The sequence below is a fragment of the Triturus cristatus genome, chromosome 9 (genome assembly GCF_964204655.1).
Source record: "Triturus cristatus chromosome 9, aTriCri1.1, whole genome shotgun sequence".
Taxonomy (NCBI): domain Eukaryota; kingdom Metazoa; phylum Chordata; class Amphibia; order Caudata; family Salamandridae; genus Triturus; species Triturus cristatus.
In genome coordinates this window covers 250,593,280-250,608,385 of record NC_140592.1, presented here as the reverse complement: position 1 = coordinate 250,608,385, position 15,106 = coordinate 250,593,280, and positions in this window count along the sequence as shown.

Genomic DNA, 15,106 nt, shown 5'->3' with positions numbered 1-15,106 from the left:
TCCTCAACTTCAAGTTGGCGGCCGCGAGCAAGCAAAATGACATCCCGGCGAGACTTTTTCCTTGTTCGCGATCAGCAACATCAAGTTGCCGATCGAGAGCGTGGAAGATAAACATCCCGGCGAGATTCTCAACGCGAGGAGGTCAGGTTTCTCATTGCGAGTGGTCGCGTATGCTCGCGACCGCTCGCGATGAGAAACTACCAGTCCGCGTAGAGAAAGCTGCCACTCGAGTAAAAATCTACTCGAGCGGCAGAAAACTACAGCTCGCACTGTGCAAGATGCCATTTTCAATGATTGCACAGTGCCGGATGCTTATCCGCACTGTGCAATCATTGAAAACGGCATCTTGCACAGTGCGAACAGGGTACTACGCAGTTCGCGAAGTGCTACGCGTAGCTCGTGTAGTGCGAAGTGCACTTTGCGTAGTGCTACTTCGCGAACTACGCCCAGGGTTAGCAATTATGGATAAAAGTATTAAAGAAATGTCATTGTGCAAATAACAATGTAATGATTTTTTTTTTACCAGTCTTTCTTTATTTCAAATAGACATCGTAAACAAACTTCCTTCATCCATATATACCACATTTAATTTGTAATGGTCATCTCATAATATTGTTAGGCATCGCTAATTCTATTACTTGCTGTAATTCAAAGTGGACTTCATCCCCAAACCAGTGGTGCGCCAGGAGGTGCATTTGCAGAGTGGCGGAAAAAGGGTCTGTGCCCTCCAAAGACCTCCCAGCCAACCCGCCGTGTGGGACTTACTGGAGGTAACAGGAGGGGCACCCAAGGACCCACTGGATCCAAGGGGACTCATACACCCACTGATTCACCAATACACCTTGGTATATATATTTAACACTCAAACCTTTTAAAAACACTCAGTCACTGGATGATATACATTGTATAAATAACATACATAATAAAAGTAAAGAGTAGGTCTGAAAGGAGCTGTTTCAAATAACATTTTCAACAAATGTATTTTTTGTATAATATTTTTTACTTTTTTGCATTTCTTGCAAAATGTTATCGAACAAAAACAAGAAATTGGGAGTAAAAAAACAACTTCAAAACAAAGAGCAGAAAAATGTAGAAAAAAAGTTAACAAAATAAACTACTGCCTAGCTGCCCGTTTATGATCCTCAACATGCCTGACTCCTGTACCCCTCCTTGTCTCCAAATAAATGAGATTCTTGCATAAGCAGAAAAAAGGGTTTTGTTCATATAAGCAGAGTTAATATCTGCTTGAGCCGTGAGTAACTGGGCAGGCACAGTGTCACTAGGTTGATAAGACGTGGACGCCCCTGATGAGGTATACAACTGTCTGGCACGTGATAACTCCACCAGAACCATGTGTTAAGGGTGCATAGCACTTAAATGTCGTAACATCCCAGTTGTACTCATGAAATATTGCTTATTCTGCCTGCCCCCGCTGAAATCTTTTTTTTGCATATGTTACAAATAACAGATTTGAATGACACTTTCTTCCCATCAGGCCTCATCTGAAAAAATTGCCAGTCCAAGGACTTCCTGGGTGGCTGAGTTGGCTTACTTGCAGGAACAGGAGTTGGGTTCTCATCTGAATCCAATATTGACATTCTGATCACAGAAAATCAGCAAAGTTAGAGAGGTAGCCAAAAAAGTCTAACCACAGCAAAACCCAAGAGGTAAATAAAGCAACAATAAATAAAGCTTTCTTTGCTCAATAAAGATGCCATTTGAACAAATCAGAATCCTTCCTTGGGATGCCTTTCCTGTCCTGGGCATCTAGCAGTGTCTCACGAGAGGCCTGCGAGATCAGAAAACTTTCTTAACATCTCCCAAATGCAATAATCCATCAACTGTTATTCAACTATTAACAACACTGCTTATGTCTTCCTTTCTACAATACTACAAATATACACCACTATGAACTTAATTCCAAATATACAATCTTGCAAGCGGATCAGTAGAGATTGACAGGAAGTGCAGTCTCCTCCTAGTCAACGCTGGTGATTGTATGTGCGATTTCCACGATTGTCTCTTGAGAGTAGAAAGATTTAAATGAAATAATGAATACAATATAAATACTGTACTTGCATTATTATTGAAGATTAGCATTCACTAATAACTGACCTCATGAAAAAGATCTTTAAAACAGATCAGTACGACTTATGACTATGATCTCACGAGTCTCCCTCGAGCCACCTGCAAGAGCGATGGCACACCTTAACAAGCATTTGTAATGCAATGGGTCTTGCATTTGCGAGAGTTTAAGCTATTGGCATTGCTAAATGACAATGCCTTTTATTTGTTTTGATAATGAACACTTAAATAAAAGGCATTGTCATTTACAAAGCCAATAGATCAAACTCATGTAAATGCGAGACCTATTTCATTTTAAATAAGCGGCAGTCATTGTCCGGGGCTGCTTGAAAAATGAAAGCATGCATGGCACGTTAAATGTTGCAGGAAAGCAGGTCATGCCTGCAGTAGGAGAAACTCATTAAAGAAAAAAGTACTTACAGACTAAATAAGACATACTGTGGCACAACAGAAATAAAAGGGCCAGTCCTCATGAGAGGTTACAAATAAAGACAAAGCGGTACTAAGGAGAGACTAACAAGCGTATTAACGAATCAGAAGCCAGTATTTATGAAGGACATTGACAAATATGGGACTTCAAGTCTATACTCGAATACAGCATCCCTCGCAGCGCATGCGCTGACCAGGCTCGACCTAAAAATGGAAGTACATAGTGAAATTTCATAATTTATAGTATAAGAAAAACTGATCAGCATCTTTCTGAAATATAAATATCAAGTTTATATAAATATACATACAAAGATGATGAAAACTAAGCTGGGAATATTACTGTATATGTGAGTTACAAATGCTAAGAATTTGAACATTGTCAGCGCAAACATTGTTGGAGTAGTCAGTTTCCATTTATTTTTAAATATATTATTTTTTTTAAACCCAGAACAAAAAAAAGGTTAAAGTTACAATATAGTTAGGTGAATTTCTCAGTGACAACGTTAATATTTTTAACTTAAAAAAACATAGAAATGCAATATAGTTAGTAGCACTAACTATAATGTACTTTTCCTCCATGCACTGCTTATGACCTCACATTTGAAATCACACAACATGTTCTATGATCTTTTATGACATCACTGATGAACATCTCTAATGACATCATCCAAGCTTCATTTTCACAAATATTGCTGTATAATTGCAATGGCTTTATACGTAGCATAGTTCACATTAACAATCAACAACAGATATATAGCAAATGCTCATTGAATATGGTGTATAAATTGTATACAACTGTCAAAATAGTGAACACCAATTTAAAAACAAATGCCCTTTTACAGACAGCTTGTATCTGCATCAAGCCCCTGAAACACAGCAAACCTACATTGAGAAATGAAGGTGATATCAGTAGAGAACGGAGTACTGTAAACAGTGTTTACTCTATGGAGAGAGTTCATTCCATGACACACTGTTTGCAAACAGTGAAACTCTTATGAGAAATACCCCACAGAGTATTCAATAGAATCTACTAAGAACAGTGTACATCCTATGCAACAGTTGTTAAAAAAAAAAACACTATTTGCTTCAAATAACTGCAATCTGAAAATGCTTAAGGTCATACTACCTGTAAAGGCATGCATGGTAAATACATATGTGTAGTAAAGACTTGCGTGGTAAAGGCAATGCATGGTAAAAGCATTGCATGGTAAAGAATGCATTGTACAGGCATGCATGATAAAGGCATTTTTTGTAATATCATACAACCATGCATGCATGCATGCAAAATGTTACTTGAAAAAGCTCCTTTCAGACCTACCCTTTACTTTCATTATGTATGTTGTTTGTTCTATGTACTACTATTTCCTTCTTGATGACTCATGTGAGGTTTAATAAGGAAAATCAGGAAGGTGGTCATTTTAATTACAACAATTTGTTTAGTGAGAAAAATGTCCACCTGTGATTTGCCTGCTTTTTGAAATGTTATCTGTAAAGCCAAAGTAAAAGTAAGTGTGCCCACGTAGAAATAAATTGCTCATTATTTCTTCTCCCGCATCACTGTTCAAGCATCAAATTTTTGAAAGAAACAATTATCGAGTAGGCACATGTTCTGACTGCAGGAGCGTTTATGAGAAGACTTTTCTAACATCAAGCAAAAAGTAAGCTTTCTTGTCACTCAATGAATGCTGAATGAAAAGCAAACAATGTTGTGACAGCTTTTCTGTTCACATGAGGTAGGTACCATGTCACAATAATATACATGTCTGCTGTAAATTGAAGGGCACTGTAAAAATTGAAGAAAAAGTAACGGTGAGTACAAAAAGTGTTACCCAGCTTCAAGTTAGGACTAAAGTAGATCTTGTTATCATTATTAATGAACGGTTTCTCAGCTCTGTATGGCTGCCACACAACTTAGTAATTTCATTATTTCTTATATGCTGAATTCTAAAAGGAACATTATAGTACTGCAGCACATAGGCACACAAGGTACAGATAGCAAAAAAGGTCACATAAATTTGGAAAAATATGCCAGGTCTTCAAATCACAGAACCCTGGCTCCACCACCTTATGCGATCAAAATTGATCAATCAATTTGTTTATCAATTAAGTGTTATTCGTACCTCCTCAACCTGAAAACACCTGAACATGTCCTCAACAATCCATCGCCCACTGCCTCAGGTTTTCCAGAGCCCGCAGACCTTACAGCTACAACCACAGGGCTGGATTCACAAAGGAAAATGTACACTTTTGTGTAAGTTTACTCTTTTTTGGTATTCGCAAACTACAATTTAATAGTAATTCTATGTGTGCAGTACTCCGCCCTAACTGCTGAGTAAGTAAGCCTTTGTGAAACAGGACCTAGTGAGATTGGGGGTGGGGGGTTGAGTTTCAGATTTCCCTTTAATCAGCTGGTTAAAATACATTATTTGATAAGCAGGGCAGGAGGGGGGCCTTAAGGAGCAGTTGGAATTGAGTGGAGTGGGGATTGTGAGGGGGTACTCATAACTCAATTGTTGGAAAATGGTCCTCTGTGCAGGGTCACCCCAAACCTTTTGCCCTTCTCCTCTTTTTGCTGAATTCTTTTTGTTGGCCTTAGGAGTCTAGGCGCATTACCTCTGCTGACCAGTGCTAAAGTGCTTGTGCTCTTTCCCTAAAATAAAGTAACATTGGCACATCCACAATTGGCATATTTAATTTAATTGTAAGCCCTTGTAAAGTGGTATAACATATACCCAAGGCATGTAAATTAAATGCTACAAGTTGGCTTGCAGCACTGGTTTTGCCACCCACACAAGTAGCCCCTTAAACAAGTCTCAGGCCCGCCACTGCAGAGGCTGTAAATACAGTTTTACTGCCATTTCAGCTTGGCTTTTAAAACTGTTTGCCAAACCTTAAACTCCCCTTTCATTACACAAAAGTCACCCTTACGGCAGGCCCTACGTATCCCATTGGGCAGGGTGCTGTGCAAGTAAAAGGTAAGGCATGTATTTTTAAAGTTTGCATGTCCTGGTAGGGAATTCACCAACATTTGCTTTTCACTGCTGTGAGGCCTACTTCTCTCATAGGTAAACATTGGGAATTCCTTAACACACCTTTAAGCTGTAATTCTTGATTAGAGAGGAGTTGCTCTGTAATGTTTAATATCTTTGGAATGGTAATAATAAATCCTCTTCACTGGTGAAATTAGATTTAACATTACTATTTTAGAAATGTGTCCCAACAACTGGGGATGGGCCCTAATACATCAGTAAGGCTAGGCTACCCTAAATATACTCTCGACAAAATGCCAGTACTGATAACTCTTTACCACACTTATTGTTTCTGAACACTCTTTATTAACATTGATCAGTGAATATTAATTCTCATTTTAAAGAATGTGAATAATTGTCAACTACAGAAACATATAAAGACAGACATAAATGCACAATTCATACAAACAATTATGTTGCTGCCCACCCAAAATACACAAACTAAATAACAAACATATTGATTGTTTTCAACCATGAATTTAGAAAACCTCATTTAAATTATGCCCAACCAGGAAGACACAGATGATGATGTTCTTAAAAAAACTTTCAACTTCCTACATTAATGGGCTACACAACCTTACAAAGCCATGATCATATACACAAGGAATCAATTCAATCCTTTTATTCCATTTCCCTGCTCTTCAAGTCTTGTTTGCTTGTAGGATTGCTTGCGGCCCTTTTTACTCACTGCTCCAATCTACTCTACTCACCAATGGCTCTGTGTATTTTGGCATGGGCCATGCTTGGTTCCCTCGCCTGTCTGTTCGGATGCTCAGAGTGAAACAAGAGCGGTTTCCATAATCGTCTCACCTTCGCTATACCCTTCCTGATTTACTTCCGGGGTGCTCCTTGTTATAAGCATTCTGGGACATGTAGTTCTTTTGAAACATTCAGGAGTTTAAGTTTCAAACTGAACTGGAAATACAGGTTGACCTTCTGACATTTCAGTAGGACCATGAACAGCTGTTGAACAGTATAAGAAAAGCTTCCTTCTGATTGAGTATTGCATCAATATCTCCACCCCGTGGATCAGATTTGATGGACATTAAATCCGTCCAACTCAAATCAGCCTCGAAATGCCAGCATCTATTGATTAAGGCATTTACACACCACAAAGGTAAGGCACGCGCTTCCCTTGCAGCAAGTACTGTAATTTAAAAATGCAACGACTATATTTAGTAGAGCACCCAGTGTGACTTTACGTTTTTTATTCCTTTCGAACTTACAGCAATAACCAAAACCTGCTTCTAGTGAATGAAGCACAACACACGCCAATTAATATACTGTGTTGCCAAATAGATAAGACGCTTTGGAGCATATTTACATTTCATACCTTAACCTTCTAGCGATATTGTGCTCTTACTCTATGTATTGGTGATTTAATTAATTGTAGACTCAGACATGAGGGTGTACTCTGCCTAATCAGTCTCTGAGGCACCAATTGGAAATTAGTCCCTATTCAAGAATCCTACCCATCAAAGAACGTTTACCTACAATCAAGGTAGGTCTTGTTTCTTTTTCCGCTCTAAAATGTAGGTCGTTTACCAAGTTTTGTATATTCATACCGATTCTTCAGCGCTCAATACGTAGGACCACCTCCACGTATTCTCTTGGTGAGTGCATTATTAATTTGTGGCACTTTCCACTTCACCCGTAATCGCGGTCTCATTCTTTAATAATTGTGTCCCTTATAGGTTGTCCATACCTTCCTCTTCGTCAGTTCTGATGAAGACCCGCCGTGGCGCCTTTTGATTTGCGCACAATCCTGGGTCGAAATGTTGACATGCTTTGAGGCCATGTCCTTCAGTCCCCTCACCCTATGACTGGAATAACTATTACCAGGGTCACTGTGGAAGACATACATAACTACTAAAGGACGGACCATTGCTTTTGTATACATATATGTAAAAACTTCTCTACCTTACACTGATCTCACCGTTGTGTCACTTTGTCTCACTTTATTAACATGTCACCTTTGTGGATATAATTATACATAGGACAGCCATATATGTCTGAACCTGGTTCATAGAAAAAAACCATAAAAGTGATTGTTTACATTGTGTGAGTACCTTTAATTTATGTTTATTATGGGTGTTTCAGAACTGTTTATCTATCATGGTGGATTACTTGACTGGTTTAAAACTTTATTCCGGCACCATACACAAAGCAATCGTTTGACCCAACAGCATCCGCTGGAAAATACTTTAGGGCCAAGTGCTCCAGAACCCCCGAAGCAAAGCAAGTCCAAAATGACTGACAAGTGCATGAGGCAACATATTAGCACAGGACTCCTGAAGACATGGTTGCCAATTCAAGGTGGGGCCTAGCCTACTTGAATGAAAAATCCGACATATTGGTGAAAGAAGGAAGGCCACCTCCCTCTAAAGGAGCTCAATCACTGCGGCATGTCAGGCTTCCTGAATTCGGCTAGAGTTTGTATGTTAGAAAATTGTTTAAAAATAAAAAAAAGTGGTCAGACAACTGTTGTGGCCTAAGTAGCCTGTACCATGTAGATCATGAAGTGCATATAATGTAAATAGGTCAGTGGGTTACTGGTTTTCTAAGAGATATCCTTTTGTTACTTGCAGTTTATAAGTTAAAATCCAAATATAGAACAGTGAATTATTAACTGTCAAAGAACTGCATGCACACTGCAAACTATAGATTATAGCCTAGATTAATGTTGCAAAAAGGGTTAATTTGGGTAGAAATAGATTCATATTATTAAAGAAAACCATAATTTCCATTTTCAATTCGGAGTTTGTGCTTCTCCAGATGAACTACTCAAACTATACTGCCTGCCAGTATGGATGACTCCTACACCTTGTAGTCCTCTGGTTTACGTAACATTTTTTATTTGCTGAGTTACACACTTATGACTGATTGTCTGTGTAATGTGTGTGTGATGCAAAGTACTCTGACACCCTTCACTGGTATGAGTGGCGCTATATACACCAATTACATGCATCTGTTAGAGTGGTTAGAGAGACTTAATGAGCACCGTTAAAAGGTGGTAGTGAGGGAATCCGTGGTGGAGGTGGTCACCCATGGATGGGGGTGCCAACAAACATTGTCACACTGTGTGCCACCAGTGCTAAAGCCAGCCCCGCACATTCTGCTAACTCTCTCAGAAGACTCTGCATTTTCCATTAATTCCTTCATCTTGGGCCAGCAGATCCTGCGGGGTTACAACACAATCCTCCAATCCAGATGGCTCTTTGTCAAAATCTCTTTTTCAGTTGGCAAGGTCCAACCTTCAGCGATTTCAAAAGACTGGACTCCTGCGATCCTCTGCCTAGCGGCAGTGTATTGCTGACCCTGGTTCCAACTGAACTGCTAATGTGATGCTGTTCCGGAATTACACACAGGCTCTGACTTCCCCCGGTCTGACATGCCTGCTGGAATCCTCTGCCGACTTCAGAAAGCCTGCCTAATTGACAAAGCAATACTGGCGTGGGCTCCGTGTACCATAACCGCATCATCTTCACCTCCCTCTGGCTCCACACAGGCTGGTGAGAGCAGGTGTCTGCCTCCTCCCTGGTCGCCTGCATCCTCCATTTTGTTCCTATAATGGATTAGAAACTACGTATAACCTGTGATGCTCACTCAACGTTTCTATCTACAACTGATAGGCTGTTCAAATATCATTTTAAAGGATTTCCTGGCGGCCTTGAGTGTCTGTAGCAAGTATGGAGATTTCAAGGGGAAAACAAATAGAAACATGAACCTTCTTTCAAGGTTAATAAAAACAGCCCAAAAAACACATAATGGAAGCGAAAACAAATAGTTAACGATCGAGCTGGGGTATGCCATTTTGCAAGTGTGAACACAGACAAAGTAGAAAATTAGGATAATAGGGCAAGATCAAGATTAAAACTACTTTGCAACTCTGTATGTACCCACGGGACTAATTTCAGGAATAGCCTTTGGTTTACAAGAAGAGTGAATATGTAGTTGTGCATAGGTTGTGTCATATCTTGTTCTGGTTGGAATGAAATCGTGTGTATTGCTAATAAAAATGCTGCCAATTGCTGACATCTAAAGTGAAACAATTAAACTGCATTCAAGGACGTTTTACTTGTGCTGGAGGTATGGTTGTTCGCAAATTAATTCAGAAACACAGTTTATTTACTAAAAATAACACTCGTGCTGTGCCGGAAATGAGCGAGTGCAGCATACCGAACATAGTCCAAACTGTGTTTAAGACTGATTTTTCATAGCTTACTATACAGCATAAGGTTAACCTTGTTCCTATTGGAAGACTAATCTCAATTTCCTCTGCAACTTACAAACATTTGACAATTTTTTTGGAAGACAAGGCAAATTCAATGTACATCATTATACTAAAATATTGTTCTGTTGTATTATTATAAGAATAATTTACTTGACACGTAATCACTGCCATTTGGTTTTAATATATATATATATATATATATATATATATATATATATATATATATATATATACCTGGCCCTTTAGACAGGTTTACCACCAAACATTTTGCCTTTTGCCTCCTATTTTTCTGACCGTTTTTGTTGTCTATATGATTCTGCTGATCAGCGCTAAAGTGCATATGCGTTCTGTATAAATTGAGACATGATTGGTTATTCATGATAGGAATATTTGATTTACTGGTAAGGCCCTAGTAAAAAGTGCACGTTGTGCCAGGGCCTGTAGATCAAATGCTACTAGTTGGCTTGCAGCACTGGTTGTGCCACCCACAGGAGTAGCCCTGTAAATGTGTCTCAGACCTACCACTGTAGTGTCTGCGCACACAGTTTGTAACTGCCATGCTACCCAAAACTTTAGTTTCCTCACATGTAAGGCACCCCTATGGTAGGCCCAAGGTACCCCCATGGGCAGGGTGCAGTTTATGAGAAAGATGCAATATGTACTGGTGTGTGTGACATGTCCTAATAGTGAAATACTGTGTATTTCGTTTTTCACTATTGAAAGGCTATCTGTCCCATAGGCTTATCATTGGCGCTGCACTGTAACTTATTTTTACATGTGTAACTTTCAATAGTGACCAGATAGGAAAATGTAGGTTAGGCTCTCTAACCTCGGAATTTATTAATACACCTTTTGGTAAAAGTGTTTTTTAAATTTTGTGTTTGAAAATGCCAGTTTTAGAAAAGTGGCCATTTTCTTACTTTACCATTCTGTGTGCCTCTGGCTGTTTAGGTTTCTAGAGTCTGGTGTTTGAGTGACAGGAGCTGGGGATGTGCATTCTCTCTAGACAGGCACTAGGGGGGTTGAGTTGTGCCCTACCTGGGCAACTCATCATCGGTGGACTGAATAGACCTAGTCTGCATTTACAGTGGCGGGAGGAGTTTTGCTTGCATCTGAATAGGCTGTGTCTCCATTTTCACAATGCGGTCTCTGCCCCATGTGGTCATGCTGCACCAGGGAGGACAGGACTGGTTTGGACTGGGTCCAGAGCCCCTTACAGCAAATAGAACAATGACACAATGGGGTAGAAGTATTGCACCTAAAACCCCAGGACCTTAGATTACTTCCAGGAACAAGAGGACCTTGCAAAGCAGAAAAGCGAGAAGACTGTGTGAGGTGCACTGCTTTTTCTGAGTGGGGGGTGGGTTGGCCTGCAGTTGCTTCTTCTGTCTGTGGTGTAGGAAAAGGACCAACTCTTTTTTCCGTGCTGTGCTATCCTGCTTGGGAAGGGAATCTGCAAGGACTTGTGTGTGCTGGCCTCCTGTTTTTGAAGGACTTGGGGACATCAAAGTCTTCCTTCTGTGTGCTTTTACTTTCATTTAAGAAAGTTCTGTTGCTTCAATGTTGTTTTACAAAGTTCTGGTGCTTGCACGTTGTTTTCCAAGGAACTGATGCTTGAACTCTGGTTTGTTCCATCCTTGTACTTTCCGGTTGCTATGGGAAAGATGTTTTGGGCTTCCCGTGATGACAGATCTGTTGTGGTTGCCCCTGCCTGACTAACACAGACCGAGACCAAGGCACCGGCCACTGCACAGAGCTGTGAGGTCTCCGACCTCGTAGAAGAGAAGTGCAGTGCTAGACCTGGCACATTGGCGTGAGTCTCTCTTCCATTTTTCGCTGTGCCTCATATGTTTTTGCTGGTGTTAGTTGCTCAGGGCACTGTGCCACTGCTGTCCAGTGCCACAGTGCAAGTGAGTGCTCCCTATTGTAAATTGAAGTATGATTTGTGATTGCATGATTGGTTGGTTTGGTTTACTTGTCAGACCCTAGTACAGTGCACCAGGATAGCCCAGGGCTTGTATTCCAAATACTGCTGGTGGGCTTGCAGCACTGGTTGTGCCACCCACAGAAGCAGCCTGTAAAAGTGTGTCTAAGGTCAGCCATTGCAGATCCTGCGTGCAGTCTAGTACTGTCATGCTGACTGGGCAAGTGCACTCACTTGCCAGTCCCTAAACGTTCCCTTATCTTATATCAGACACCCCTATGGTAGGCCCAAGGGCAGGGTGCATTGTAAGGATAAGGTAGGACATGCCCTGGTGTGTGTGGCATGTTCTAATAGTGAATTACAGCCAGCCATTTTCGTTTTTACTATTGCAAGGCTACCTGTTCTCCATAGGCCAGAATGGGCAGTTTGGTTATTACATTTTATAATCCTAACTGACTCAGGGAACATGGTAGAAATTCGAATATGGTATGCCTGAACTCAGGATGATAAAATACATCTTTTAGTAAAGTTGATTTTAACATTCTGTGTTTGAAATTGCCACTTTTAGAAAGTAGTACAAAAGGGGGTGGTGATGGATGGAGCGTCAGAACCAATCAAACACTCTCACCCAGTCAAGAGATCTGGGTTTGATCCATCACCGTTCTTTAGCCCACTCTGCCACCCCAGTTCAGACATGGCCATATGCAAATCAGTCTGACCCTGTGCCTCATGGGAACAGTCCAGCCCGAACTGCCAAGCCATGCCTTCCCTGGACCGGAAACAAGCTTCCTAGGACCGGTTTCTGGCATTTCAGCCGTCTTCAGCCAGGCTTGCTTGAATCCAGTGGCAAAGTGAGCAAGGGACTCACGTCTGAGCATACCCTGCCAACTTATGGCAAACAAAGCGGTACAAAAGGGGGTGGTGATGGACGGAGCGTCAGAACCAATCAAACACTCCCACCCAGTCAAGAGACGGCTGAAATGCCAGAAACCGGTCCTAGGAAGCTTGTTTCCGGTCCAGGGAAGATATGGCTTGGCAGTTCGGGATGGACTGTTCCCATGAGGCACAGGGTCAGACTGATTTGTAAATGGCCATGTCTGAACTGGGGTGGCAGAGTGGGCTAAAGAACGGTGATGGATTAAACTCAGATCAGTTGACTGGGGGTGAGTGCTTGCAATGTTCAACACTCCGTCCATCATTTCCTTTGGTTTTTGCTTTGCTCGCCGTAAGTTGGCAGGGTATGCTCAGACGTGAGTCCCTTGCTCACTTTGCCACTGGATTCAAGCAAGCCTGGCTGAAGACGGCTGAAATGCCAGAAACCGGTCCTAGGAAGCTTGTTTCCGGTCCAGGGAAGACATAGCTTGGCAGTTCGGGATGGACTGTTCCCATGAGGCACAGGGTCAGACTGATTTGCAAATGGCCATGTCTGAACTGGGGTGGCAGAGTGGGCTAAAGAACGGTGATGGATTAAACCCAGATCAGTTGACTGGGGGTGAGTGCTTGCAATGCTCAACACTCCGTCCATCATTTCCTTTGGTTTTTACTTTTAGAAAGTAGGCATTTTCTTGTCTAACCATTCAAACCTGCCTCTGCTAGGCTGTGTGTAATCCTTTGTCTGGTGTTTGAGTGACAGGGCTGGGGAATTCCAGGAGACAGGGTGAGGTGCCCCAGTGGTGAATAGAGAGATCTGCATCTAGATGGGTGGGAGGAGTTGCACCTGGGACCTGAATAGGGCTGTGCCTGCCTTCCACAATGCTGGCTCGACCCCCTGGGGAGCGGCTGATGTCTCTGCCCTACACAGTGAATGAAGAGAAGGAACCATGTCAACAAAGTGCTCCAGAGCTGTACTTGCCTTCCACAATGATGGCTCCACCTCCTGTGGGGCGTCTAATGTTTCTGCCCTGCACTGTGAAAGGAAAGGAGAAGTCTGGTAAACAAAGTGCTCAGGAACTGGTTTGGACTAGGCAAAGGCCCCTCTGCCTTCAGAGGTCAAAGGATTTCTGGGTATAAATATTGGAACCCTGATCCCAAGAAATTAGATCACTTTGGGAAAACAAGAAGAACCTCTGCTGAGGGAGGAACCAGAAGAAGCTGAGGAGGAAACTATCCCTGAACCTGGGGGATTGGCCTGCAGTGGTTGCCTTACTGCCAAAGGGAGGAGAAAGGAACTTTGTGTGTACTTTTGCTCAACTTGTGAAGGATCTCCAAGGGCTTGGAAAAGAGCTTGCCTCCTGCTGAAGTCTCAGGAACAACAGACTTCACCCCCCAGGTCCCCAGAGTTCTTTGGAAGTGCCTGTTGCTGTTGGGCCTTCTGAGGGACTGCGTGTCGCAAGGAGCTGGAAGCGCGACTCAAGAAGGAGAAGCGTGCCGCCGTCGGAGCTGTTGTCGTCGCATCTCGTAAAGTGTTTCGCCGCTGCAGCATCGCATGGAAGCATCTCGCATCATCCAGGAAGTGTCTCGCAACGCCGAAGAAGCGCGTCGCCATCGCAGCCATCGTAGCTGATGCATTGCACCGCATCAAGAAAAGTGCCTCGCATCCACGGAGAAGCATGCTGCCGTCGGAGCTGCTGTCGTTGCATCACGTAAAGGGGTGTCGCCGCTGCAACATCGCATCGAGCGGAAGTGTCTCGCAACATCGGAGAAGAGTGCTGCTGCCAAGGCCGCTGTCGTCGCATCGCGTAAAGTGTGTCACCGCTGCAGCTGAAGCATCGAGTCTTCTCGCAACAACGGAGAAGCGTAACGCATCTGGAAGATCTTCACGTCTTTATTTCTTTGCACCAAAAACGTCATCACATTAACATTGTTGCAACACTTTCATTGCCCTGCGTGTCGCATCTAAAAGATACATTGACTTAAAGTGTCGCATTTAAGAACTTAAGAGAACTAAGCAAAATCCTACCATCTAAAGTAACAGTATTGTGTGTTTTTGTCGTTTAATGGTCTTGTGGTAAATCTATATAAAGAATACTTATTTTTTATATAAAACCTGTGTGGTGTCCATCTGTAGTGTTGTCACTTGGTTACTGTATGTGTTCACAAATGCTTTACACACTGCCTCGGAAATAAGCCTGTCTGCTCGTGCCAAGCTACCAAGGGGGTGAGCAGGGGTTATTTTAGGAGTTTACCCCCTTACCCTGACTAGAGGAGAGGGTCCCTATTAGTCACAAGTGCATAACTGTGCCAACTAGAGACCCCCCTAAAGTCTAACATGTGCCCACTCCACTGCTGGGTGAGTGAGGCAGGACAAGGTCAGTGTTGCCCAGCAGGCACACTGCAAGACTCCGGAAGCGCCAGGCAATGCTTATCCAAGCAATTGGAGGGAGGAGCACCCCACACCTAAGCATGACCCTGCTCCAGGCGCACACATCGCAGGATGGAGCCTCACAATGAAGCAGAGACTCACAA